The sequence below is a fragment of the Canis lupus genome, chromosome 25, assembly GCF_048164855.1.
Source record: "Canis lupus baileyi chromosome 25, mCanLup2.hap1, whole genome shotgun sequence".
Classification (NCBI taxonomy): domain Eukaryota; kingdom Metazoa; phylum Chordata; class Mammalia; order Carnivora; family Canidae; genus Canis; species Canis lupus.
Genome location: NC_132862.1, coordinates 44,519,292 through 44,531,570, shown reverse-complemented (window position 1 = coordinate 44,531,570; position 12,279 = coordinate 44,519,292). Strand labels below are relative to the sequence as shown.

General features: G+C 45.6%; 1 protein-coding gene across 40 annotated transcripts in view; it reads right to left on the bottom strand.

Annotated features, from left to right (window-relative positions):
- CACNA1C (calcium voltage-gated channel subunit alpha1 C) overlaps positions 1-12,279 on the bottom strand; it is a 746,185-nt gene that overhangs the window by 597,878 nt on the left and 136,028 nt on the right. The gene's annotated exons all lie outside the window — the stretch shown is intronic.

Below are 12,279 nucleotides of genomic sequence, written 5' to 3'. Positions count from 1 at the left end.
GGCAGGAAGCACCAGCATGAGAACACATCCATTGCCTCAGAAAGGCTGTGTCAGGGGATATATCCTATGCACCCCGAGGTATTAACATTGAGAGCAAGATGACCATGGCTCTGCAGAGCCAAGAAGTGGATCTGAAAGTCACGTCTTGTGACAGGCTGACTTCTAAGCCACCCTGCACCATGGGTGACCTTATTTATATTCCCAGAGCCGAGGACCTCTCTGGAACACACCATCTGGAGAAAGCACATACGAATAAGCCCATGGGGAAAAACTGAATGTCAACCTCTCCCTAACCAGAAAACAAAAACACAGCCTCCATTATTTTGGTCCTGGAAGCTCTGAGCATTTCTATAGCCATGTAACTTGACTAAAGGCACTGCCACAGTAAACACAGAGCCACACACACTAGTGAGACAGGGGTGGCCCCTCCGGGTGAGCCTCCCCTTCTCTAAGCAATTTTCCCCCATTCACTGGGATGGTTCCCCACCCAGACCCAAGGCTCTCTTAGTATTTGCAGGTCCCACTCAGTAAGGGGGCACAACTATCCAAGAATCCCAGGAAAGGAAAATCACCATCTTAGGCTCAATATTTCTGAACCCAGAGCAGTGCCATGGAGGAAGGGCAAGCAGCATTATGTCCCTGACTGCTTTTGTTAGCACAAAATAACTACCCAATGCAAAGAGACCAATTTTCAAATTATAAAGCTGATTCAAAGCTCCGTCTCCTGGCTGCCAGCTGAAAAGATGCCACCGTTTAAGCCTGCTCTGGCTCCTGCCTTACTAAACTATTTTTACTGATGTTCTCATCCCTGAATGAGCCCCAGAACAGCAGCTCAGCAGATTGGGCCACACACAAACAGGTGGGTGCCCACAGCAGCAAACTCGCCCTCACACATAAGAAAATTATTCCCATTTGTCAAATGGCCCAGCTCCCCTGAGTTTAGACAGCAACTCCCTCCTCCTACACATAGGAACTGCTGCTTCTCCAAGGGACCGGGACAAGGGCAAGACCCCTACCCAAACTGGTCAGCCACAGGTGATTCTGCTCTGCAAGGCCCAAGGAAAGAGTCCAAGTCAGGAGGCGATGGCTCATGCTTCCCTGGTGCCCCAGTGAGTGAAGCACGGAGCTGGGGATCCGAAAGGTAGTCAGTGATGAAAAAGTGGATTTTTTTCCCCTTTACTCCATCTCCATCCGTGCACCTGATCCAGGGCCTTATTTTTTTTTTTTTTTTTTTTTTTTGGAGTTCAATTTGCCAACATATAGAATAACACCCAGTGCTCATCCCATCAAGTGCCGCGCTCCGTGCCCGTCACCCAGTCACCCCCACTCCCCCACCCACTTCCCTTTCTACCACCCCTTGTTCATTTTGATCCAGGGCCTTACAGAAGATGTTCAACATCTATTTGCTAAACTGCAATATGATGATGTCATGCTAAAGATGAAGGCGGATAACAGGTAAACCTAAGAAACTGTCGGAGTCGCCCATCTATGCCCCTAAAGCATGGGCTTATTCAGGCTCTTCCACTTACTTCTTGGATATGGTTGTAGGAGGGATTTCTGAAGGAAGAGGTAGTGAGCAAGACTTCCGTTCCCACACCATCTGCCTGGTCCAATCCTCCATCCATTTCTTGCCAGAATGCTGTAGTAGCCCCCTGACATTTCTCTTTCCTTGCCTATCCCCAACCCAATCTCCATACAGCACCCAGAGTGACCTTTTAGAAATATAAATCATAAATCAAGTCTTGTCATTCTCCTAGATAAATCTTTTCAAAATAAGGACTCTGCCATGACTTATGAAGCCCACATAGGCTGGCCCTGGTCTCCTCTCTGAGCTCATCTCATTCCTGTCTCAGCCTGGTCCAATGCAAGCCTCACATACTAGCCTCATTTCACTCCTCTGAAATGCTCTCTTCTTATATGCTGCAGTGCCTTTGCATATACTTAGAATGTTATTCCCTCTACTTTTGGCTCTCTCACTTCAGGTTTGGGCTTAAATAATTCCTTCTCAAAACCCCCAACACTGATCCTCTAATGTAAATAAGCAGAGTTCAAACATTGGCTGCCAGTATGCTCCCCATCTCTCTGTCTCCATACTACCCTTGAATAGAGATGCCCAAACTCCCAGCACTATAAAGAGACCCCCAATTAGCCACATGTGTGGAGAAAAGTACAGTGCTGCAGATGTGCCTCGACAGCACAACCTCCCTCAGCTTTAGGACCTTCATCTGCACACAAAGGAGGTCACTGCTAATGACCAGACTTTGTACCCAAACTAAACCCAGATCGATTTATGGAAAGTGAGAAGCAGCAGTTCACACTTGGCAGGTAGAGAACTGTAAATGCATATCCTCCTAAAGTCCTAACCATCCTCTCACTTAGCAATCTCTATAGAGCAAAGGAAATGCTTTCTCTCAGGCCAGGGTATCACCCAGGATCTTCGCAGAAGCCCATTTAGCCCTTGCTGTCTGTCATCTCACCATGTGACCACGGGCTTGCATTCTCTTTAAGACTGTAGCAGCCAACCTGAAACAGAAACCGTGCTTTCTCTGCCCATTAAAGGCCAAATGCTAGAAAGCAGGGAGCCCATTAATCTTCTCTATCTAGAGTGTTACAGAGATAGCTGGGAAACTCGAACAGGGAAGATACTGTCTCCTGGTCTTGAGATACCCAAGGCTCTGTCTGTCTTACACTCAGTGGTGCTCATGCAGTGAAGGATCAGTTCTGGCTCAGCCCCCTGCGACAGATGGGGTAGACCAGTGGACTAACTGAGCAGCTCTTCCAAACTCCTTCTGTTGTGTCTTCCTGTCCTGCAGAGGCCAAAGAGCTAAAAACTCTAATTTCCAACCTCCCTTGTAACTGGACTTTCTGATGTAGCTATGGAGTTTGGTGAACTCAAGAAGTAAACTAAAACTCTGTCTGGTGGGGAAAGCATCTATTTCACCACTTCGAGGCCAGTAAGGCTCTGGCAATACTTCCCTGATCCCTGGAAAGTGTATAAGGTAGTGTGATCCTGGAGCCAGCTCTTGGCATAGTGGCTTCCAGATTCCCCAGCTTCCTAATTACAGCAGAATCCTGGGCCCCTTGATGGGCCAGCTCTGTAGCATTGTTCTGGGAGTCATTCCTAGAGGTCTGAACTAGAGCCTGCTCTCCCAACCCTTCCAATTATTTCATAAGCCCTTAAATTCCCATATTAACTATGTTTCCTCTCAAAATGGCTACAGCAGTGTCTGCTGTAGGTCCAAACCCTGACTACAAATGTGGTCTACAGCCTTGCTGTCTAATAGAACATCTACAATGATGAAAATGCTCTATTAATTCTGAGATGTTCAATATGGTAGCCACCAGCCATTGCTGACTGTTTAGCACTTGAAATGTAGCAAGAGCAACTCTAGAACTACTTTTTAAATTTTATTTAATTTCAATTAATTTACATATAAATAGCCACAGCTGGCTAGCGGCTATCATACAGGACAGCACAGGCCCACATTAAGAGGAAGTCCTAAAGGAAAGCATAATTTATGATGGAACTTTTTTAAAAAAAGCAATCAAGAACTGATTCAGATGCTGATAGGTGGGTGGATTTTCTGATCAGGAAATAACCACCCTATGCAAAAAGACATGTTTTCAAAGCATAAGACAGCCTGAGACCCAACAAACAACATTAGAAGCCAAGAGTCATTTTTCAGTGGGCTAATCCTCTTGACAACTGAATGAGAAATTAATGTTCCCATTGGACAGATGGGGAAGCTGACCATTCCCACCAACCTGAGTTGGTCCTAAGTGAGCCCCAGGACACCTCAGGTGGGGTGGAAACCTCTCCTTTGACGAGCACTCAAAGGGTCTTCTCTGTGTGTCACATCTGCTGCCTCTACCTCTCACCTGAGCCATTTTCACACTATTTTCAACAGCATTCTCTTACATTCTTCCCTCACCCTTCTACAAACCTCACTCATGAGAGATGAGGATGCTCAGAACAAATCCATCACCACAGCGGTCAAACCTGCTCTGAAACAAAAACAGGGACCCAAGGACATCTGTGGCCACCCCCTAGACTAAATCGTTCAGACGCTGCCTTAAGTAAAACTATCTCCTTCCTATTCTACCTCCCACTCCTCTCTAATGACTGGGCCAAGGCAAAGAACCTGGGGCACTTCAGAAGCTCAAGCCAACAGGAAAAATGGTAAAGCTACTGTCATTCACATCTTCTAGTGATCGAGCAAACTAAATCTTTTCTCTGTTTTTCACAGGGCAGCTAGTCAAAAGGAGAGAAAGAAGGGAAAAGAAATCCTAGGAGGGACTCCCATGAAGTCCCTGCAGAGGAGATCTGCCAATATTACCCTGGCTAGAGGACTCTTAACCATAAAGCCATTTCCCTCACATTACTCAAGGTCATATTGACATCAGAGAGCAGGTGAAGAAAAATAGCAGAAAACAAACTGATAGATGCACATACTAAACCACACTCTCCAACCAAAGATAATAAATTGCAACAGTAACAAAACATTCCTTCCACTTACATCCAAACAGGGAGAGGAGGGAAATCTCAACCTCCTGCTATTTGAATTAAGGCACCTATCACCACCTGGTGATGGCAAACCTAAATTACAGGACCCAGTTGATGAGTTGCAGTTTATCAAAAGTCACCATTTCCACTTATTGAAGGCCATTGCAAAGTAGCCATTGTAGTGGGGGGAAAAAATAGGTCCAGCCCTGACTGAGGTCAAATACCAGCTAGAAAAATGGAAAAGCCTTCCAGATGCAGATGTCTGAGGACAGGCAGGAGGATTGCCACAATAGCCTGGCACAACACTGCAAAGACCAAACACTGGCTCAGTCTCCTTGGCTCCTGCTAATGCATGCCTATGTGGGCCCTTCTGATAGGTGGGCCCTTCTTGTATTCTTCCAGTGATTCCTACTTAAGCTTCTTGAGAGCAGGAATCACCTTTGTGGCCTCAGAAACCCTGGCAGACTGGTTGTCACCTAGTAGGTACTCAAAACACATTTGCTGCATGGGGGTTCTTTTGCAGAATTTTTATTTGGCCTTCAGAGATCTCTATGCGGAAGTTTACAGTGATGATGCTATTCAATTGTTTTAGATTAGTATGTCATGTGTATGTTTATTTCCTTTTTTAGAGAGACAGAGAAAGCATACACGCAAGTCGGGAGTGGATGGAGGGGCAGAGGAAGAGGTAGAGAAGACTGTTTGCTGAGTGCGGACCCCGACTCAGGGCTCCATCCCACAACCCTGAGGATCATGAACTGAGCTGAAATCAAGAGTTAGGTGCTCAACTGACTGAGCCACCCAGGCGCTCCTCATCTGTTCACTTCATATGTTAGGTGAATATTTGTTTTTTATCCCTCATCAGAAGGGAAGCCTCTAAAAGCAGGCACCTTTGTCTATTTTGTTCACCACTATATTCCCAAGAGTCCATATCAGCCTGGAGCATGGTGTGTGCTCAACAAAGATGCATTGAATAGATGAGTAAATATCTCAAAGTATAATTGTCCCATTGCATTTTTTCTCATAACATTTTTAATTACTTTAACTTTCTGGCCCCAAGATACAGAGGGTTTTGCTGCTTTGGCCCCATTTTACTGATGGGAAAACAGAGACACAGTGTGTCTGCGCCTCTCCCTAGTACCAGAACTAGAACATGGGAGGCAGCGCCATCTTGGTATGGAGGACAGTTTTTAGTGTCCTAGTGGTCCCAACCTCCTTCCTTCTCACTACCTGGGAGGATAGGGTGACAGACTCATTTGCCCAAGTATTTCACCCACTGAAGTGGGCAGGGCATCCTGGGGAACCAGAAGTAATTCCTCTGACTCTATTCCATGCCTGTGAATGCCCAGCCACACTGCTGCCGTGGAATGGCATGTGGTCTCTGCAACAGGGGCACAGCCCTGCTGAGGCTCAGAGCTCGCAGACTCAGATCCTCCAGGCTATGAGCGGTTCTGTTCTGCGGGAGAGAAGGTCTGACTGTGTCTGGTACCTCTTCAGCCCTCCCGGGGCCAGGGAAGGCTGAACTCCAGAACTCTGTCCAGCGGGAAGCAGGGGCTGATCAACCCCGTAGGGAAAGCAATGTAACACCCCTAATGAGAGTCTTTAAGGGATTCAATCATTATACTACCCTTCTCAAAAGCTACCCTAAAGGACTAATCCAAGACGCCAGCAAAGCAATGTACCCGGGTATTCACCACACTGCAAATTATACCAACACCAAATTGAAAATCACCTATAAGCCCATCACAGGGGGACTGGCCTGTGATGCCATATCCCCATGAAAGAATTTTAGAAGCCATAAAAATTATGTTCTGAAAAACAATATATAAAAATATTTCACATGATATTAAGCAATGGAAACAGGACCCAAAAAGATATGTTCTGTAGGATCCCAATTTTTAAAAAGACACTTTTTTTCCATAGAAGAAAGACTAGAAGGAAACACATAAAAATACTTCTAGTTGTTCAACTATACATCAATCTTTTAAAAGGTCATCTTTCTAGATCAAGAGCATGACAAAAAGGATTTAAGATCTCTACTGTTTTTACTAAACTTAAAAGAAAAACACACTTACTGTTGAAAAACAGAAAAGTCCAACAATTTAAAAACATGTATCTTAGAAAGTCCCTTACCTCACCATTAATAAATAGACTCATGTGTCTGTCTAGATTTTGTCCTTAAATGGCTAGAATAAAAACTTATAAAAATGGTATGAAGAAAGGAAGGAAGGAAAAAAGTAAGGCAGGCAAGCAGGCAGGCAGGTTACTACTGATTATCTTCAGGTGGCCACATTTATTTGCAGAAAGGCAGTTCAGCCTAGAACTCAGGGCCCTGGACTTAGAATCCAGGCAGAGTAAATGCAAATTCCAGCTCTGCTAGTCACTAGCTGTGTGGCTGGAATGGTCACCTCACCTCCCTGGACCCAAGATTCCTTATTTGTAAAATAGAAACAATAACACTGCCTATCACACAGCATTGCTATGGTGATCAAATGAGTTAATAAATATAAAACTCTCAGAATAGTGCTGAGAATAAGAACTTTGTAAGTCTAGCTCTTTTCGAAATTATTATATTTTCCAAATTCTGTTCAGTAAATAATTCTTTGGTAATCAGAAAGAAAAAAAGTTATGGTTTTGCTTTATGAAGTATACTTCCAAAATTACTGTAGCCAAATCAGTATGAGATTCTTGTCCAGCCCCTGACATACCAATTGGTGGGGGAGGGGGGCAGTGATCAGGGGAAGCTGTGCACATATACTCCACCAGCCAAACCAGCTGCCCACCTTCCTAGGCTGCCTGGAGCCTCCTCCTTCCGACCCCCAGCACCACAAGAAGATACGAGCATCTGCCTGCAGCCCCAGAGACACATGAAGTCCCATGAAAACTCCACCTGCACCTCTGTGTGGCCCTCTGCTGATTCGAACCTAAGCTCTGGACAAAGGATAATTGCACCTCTGAATCTCCAGCTGCAGTGCTCTATAAACAAAAACATCTAGGTTTCGGCTAAAATGAAATGGCTGATTTGAAAATTAGCCAAGATACATACATGGGCAAGATGCTTCCTTTTTTCTTGTGGTCTTGATTTGTAACAGCAATTCCATTAAATATCAGTTGGGTTCCATGATGTATGAACAGGTGTGTAGCATAGAGAAAAACACTGGGGCCCAGGGTCACAACACCTGGGTTCAGGCCCCAGGTCTGAGGGGTGCCATCCGTATCAACACAAACCCTTCAAAGAAGTTGAAGCAGAAGTAGACACTGGACTGGGGGTTGGGGGGCTTGGCGAGCTCTCCTCTGGCTGGAGCACAGTCTCACAGCATCAGAGCCCAGGTCCCTGACCCTGTGACTATCGCTCCCACTGCCAGCCACACTGCCAAGTAAGTACCTAGTGATGCTGGCTTCTCAGTTTACTCATCTGTAAAATACAGACAATAATACATTCCTCATAGGACAATCGCAAAGATTAAATGAGATTAGGCCTATGAAAGTACTACCCAAAAATAAAGACGCTTAATAAGAAACATTCCCCAGATGCCCACATATAATGCCTCAGGGCACTAAAGAATACCTCATTACCAACAAAAGAAAATAAAACATGAAAGCTGTTTTATATATTTAAAAAAATGTTTTTCCCAGAAGCACACCCTCTGTGTTAAGCAACCCACCTCTCAAAAACTGCTATATCTCACATACAAATTCAATAATGTCAATTTGTGGAAAAGTGAATCTATCCAGAGAATTCAGAATACAGAAGATTCCAGAGATCTTTGAAAACTGTGTTCCATTTTCCAAGGAACTTCTATTAGTGAAAGTTTCTGAAGTTCTTTCATTATCTGTGGGATTGCACTGTGTGTGTGTGTGTGTGTGTGTGTGTGTGTGTGTGTGTTGGGGGGGTGACTGCACATATTTACACAGTGATAACACAATACACACAAACACACGGCCCATTTGTCCTACTCCTGATGTTTCTAATTCTCATTAAGGTAGGACAAAAGAAACACATTAGCTTATTCCTCTACACTTGCAGGCTATTTAATATCAGTGCTTTGTTATAAAGTATAATGCTTCTTACATTTGGAAAAGTCAAAGCCATTTATCATTAATCCCCACAAAACCTCTGCCAGACGGCAGGCAGACAAGAAGGTGGAAGGCAATGAGAAAATAAGCAAGTCCCCCTGAGCCTGTTGTTCCCTGGCAAACATTAAGCTTCAAAGTGCTCTGAAGCCATCCTCTTTTCTGAGTTTGGAGAGAGAAGAACCAGAGCAGAAGTCAAGAGAGCTGAATTCCAGTCCCCGCTTGATTACCCATTTGTTCTGTGCAAGTCAGACATATCACTTTCCTTCTTTGGCCTTCGGCTTCCTCTTTAAAATGACGAGGCTCAACCAAACACCATAAGAGGTCTCCCAGCTCAGAGCCTCAGGTCCGGAGCTCTTGGGTCCGGGCATCTCACTGTCCCCCATCCCTCCTCCCCAGCCAGTTTAACTCCTCCCAAGTTCCTCAGTGCCTGGATCTCCTCCCTACAGGCCTCAAAGATGAGGGCTGAGAAGGCCGGCCCGACATCCAGTTCCCTCTGCTCACGAGCTGGGCTCCTGGCTGGAGAGGCGGCCTGGAAGAGTGGGTGCTGGGCTATCCTAAGAGGCTGCCTCCAATATGCTTACAGGGCAAGGTTAACTGAAGGGGCCATTCAGCTAGGAAGGGCAACGGAGAGAAGAGGACCCTCCAGCCCTTGTTGTGTTTCTAATTTATCATTCCAGGGTTTCTCTGATGACCCCTGCGGGTTCCACATGGTTTACACAGAAGTCCTCAAAGTCAGAGAGAGCCCTTCACCTCCATTAGGAGAGTATTCTCAAAAAAATCAGAAAATGACAAGTGTCAGCCAAGACGCAGAGGAAGGATGGCCCTTGTGCACTGCCAGTGTGAACATAAAATGGTACAATGGTGACGGAAGGTAGTATGGAGGTTCCTCAAAAAATTAAATACATAGGGGCACCTAAGTGGTTCGGTGGTTGAGCGTCTGCCTTTGGCACACGTCGTGATCCCGAGGTCCTGGGATCAAGTCCCACATCGGGCTTTCCACAGAGAGCCTGCTTCTCTCCCTGCCTGTGTCTCTGCCTCTCTCTCTATGTCTCTCATGAATAAATAAATAAAATCTTTTTAAAAAAATTAAACACATAACTACCATATGATGCAGCAATGCCACTTCTGAGTCTATACCCAAAAGAATGGAAAGCAGGGACTCAAAAAGATACTGTACTCCAAGGTTCAGAGCAGCATTATTCACAATGGCCAGAAGTTGGAAACAGCCCAAGTGTCCATCGACAGATGGATGAATAAACAAAATGTGGTCTCTACATACAATGGACTATTACTCAGTTTTATAAAGGAAAGAAATTCTGACATGTGCTGCAGAATGGATGACCCTCGAACACACAATGCTAAGTGAAGTCAGCCCATTATAAAATAAATCGGGTATGATTCCACTTCTATGAGGAGTCGTACCCATAGAGAGAAAAAGTAGAGGGGGCAGCCAGGACCTTGGGGAGAAGGGAGAAGCAAGTTTGTGTTTAATGCACATGAAGATGTGCATTTCATGAAGATGCACACATGAAAAAGGATGGTGAAAAAGGATGATGGTGATAGTGCAATGATGTGACTGTACTTAATGCCACCAAATTATACACTAAAATTAAGGGGTACCTGGGTGGCTCAGGCGGTTAAGCATCTGCCTTCAGCTCAGGTCATGATCTCGGAGTCCTAGGATCGAGTCCCGAGTCAGGCTCCCTGATCAGCAGGGAGACTGCTTCTCTCTCTCCGCCTGCCTGCCCCTCTCCTCACTCATACTCACTCGCTCTCTCTCAAATAAATAAATAAATAAAATCTTTTTAAAAAATTAAGATGGTAAACTTTGTTATGTGTTACATAATATAAAAATATTAAATTTTTTATTAATTTTTTATTTAAAAAACAGAGATATGAGTGTTGGACCTGACGCACTTAAAGGAATATTCCCAGAGGAAAGAAATCTAAGAAGTGGGAGACTGCCTTCAAAGGAACAGAGAGCTGGAAGGTGAAGGCGTCTGGTGTCCGCTATTCAAGCTGTCCCTCAGGAAGGGCTGGCTAGGGTGAATGCAGACCAGGCCAGAGGGAGGTGCGTGGCAGGACAAGTCTCTACCCCTACACAAGTGCTTCCCTGCAGGGCCTTCTGCTCGGGCCCTCAGTATGTGACACAAGCCCAGAAAAGGATGCAAAGAAGTTTGGTCATAAGTTGTTTCCAATTATCAAATAAATCACACACGCACGTACACAAACATGTCTTCACAACTGAATGAAACCAGACTTGCATCCAACTACATCTACAGTGCACTCAAACACTATTCAATATCAGGCGTCAGATCTTTGGCTGGGAGAGATGGGTAATCAGAATGTTAGATCAATCCCTGGCTTTCCACAGTTTCAGTCGGGTCCCAAGGCTCTGCTCTGAGCACCTGGCGTGTCTCCAGGGCAGGCTGTGAACGAACGTTCATCGCTGAGCTCTGCTTCCCAGTCCAGTGCTTGACACACATCAGGTATAAAAGGAAGTGTTTGCTGAAGGAATGTGATTTCTACTCCGCATCCCGATGTTTTTAGGTGAGGGGACAAGTGACATGATTCCCACTGCTAAGGATGAAACCAAACAGACAGAAGCACAAAGCCCTCATCCAACGAGACCCAGATCAGCCACTCCTAAGCTCTCCAACTTCTCTGGCATCTTGACTCCATGCTCCTTCCTCAGACCTCTCACAATCAGGAACCTCTTGAGCTCTGTCCTCCCACGTGTGGATGTGTTCCCTCTCCTTCCTGAGCCTCAAGGTGCCTTTTCTCTTCTTTCTGCTTGGCTTTTTCTGACTCCTTCTTAGCCCGGCAGTCTTGACCCCTCCTGCTCCTCTCCTCCATCTTTACCTCCTTGGAGGACTAAGGAAAACATCTGATGCAGGCTCTCCTTGGGTGTGGCAGGGATTCAGAACAAGGGCTGTGACTTAGAGTGGGGGTCCCTGGGGACCCAAGATCTCAAGATGGGACTCTAGCACTGCCCAGATTCTTCCCCTGAGCATCAGGTCCATCAAAAGCCTGGGCCAGCAGGAAGTGGAAGAGGAGACATGGAAAGGTCTACTTCTAAAAACCCAAAAGTAGAAGGCAGAGGTCAACGTCACCTTCATTCCTCATCTCAGATTGGAGCTATGATCCAATGGAGCAGAAACCAGGGCTGTGGAAGTGCCATAAAACTCTACAATCTTTGTACCTTGGTCGCTCTGTCTATGTGGCTTTCCTTCAACCACATTCCCACAGTAATTACAATGGTTCTGCCCTTTAAAACAATGTGAATCTAGTCCTGGCGGATGAAGGCAGCTGGGAAACAGTGGCCAAGAAGAGCATGGGATCTGTAAAAACTGAGTTTTAGGGACAGGCTACAGGGGAGCTGAGTGGACAGTGAGAGCCAGAAAAGAAAGCCACAAAGTCTAGTGGCAGAGATCAGGAGTCACATGAGACCCAACTTCATACTCTGTGGGTCCGACAAGCCCTGTGGGCCTGGGCAACTTATTTAACATCTCTGAGACTCAGGTACCTCTGAGCTGTTTCGAGGATTTTATTTTATTTTTTTTAAGATTTTATTTATTTATTCATTAGAGACACAGAGAGAGAGGCAGAGACACAGGCAGAGGGAGAAGCAGGCTCCATGCAGGGAGCTCAATGTGGGACTCGATCCCAGGACTCCAGGATCACACCCTGGGCTGAAAGGC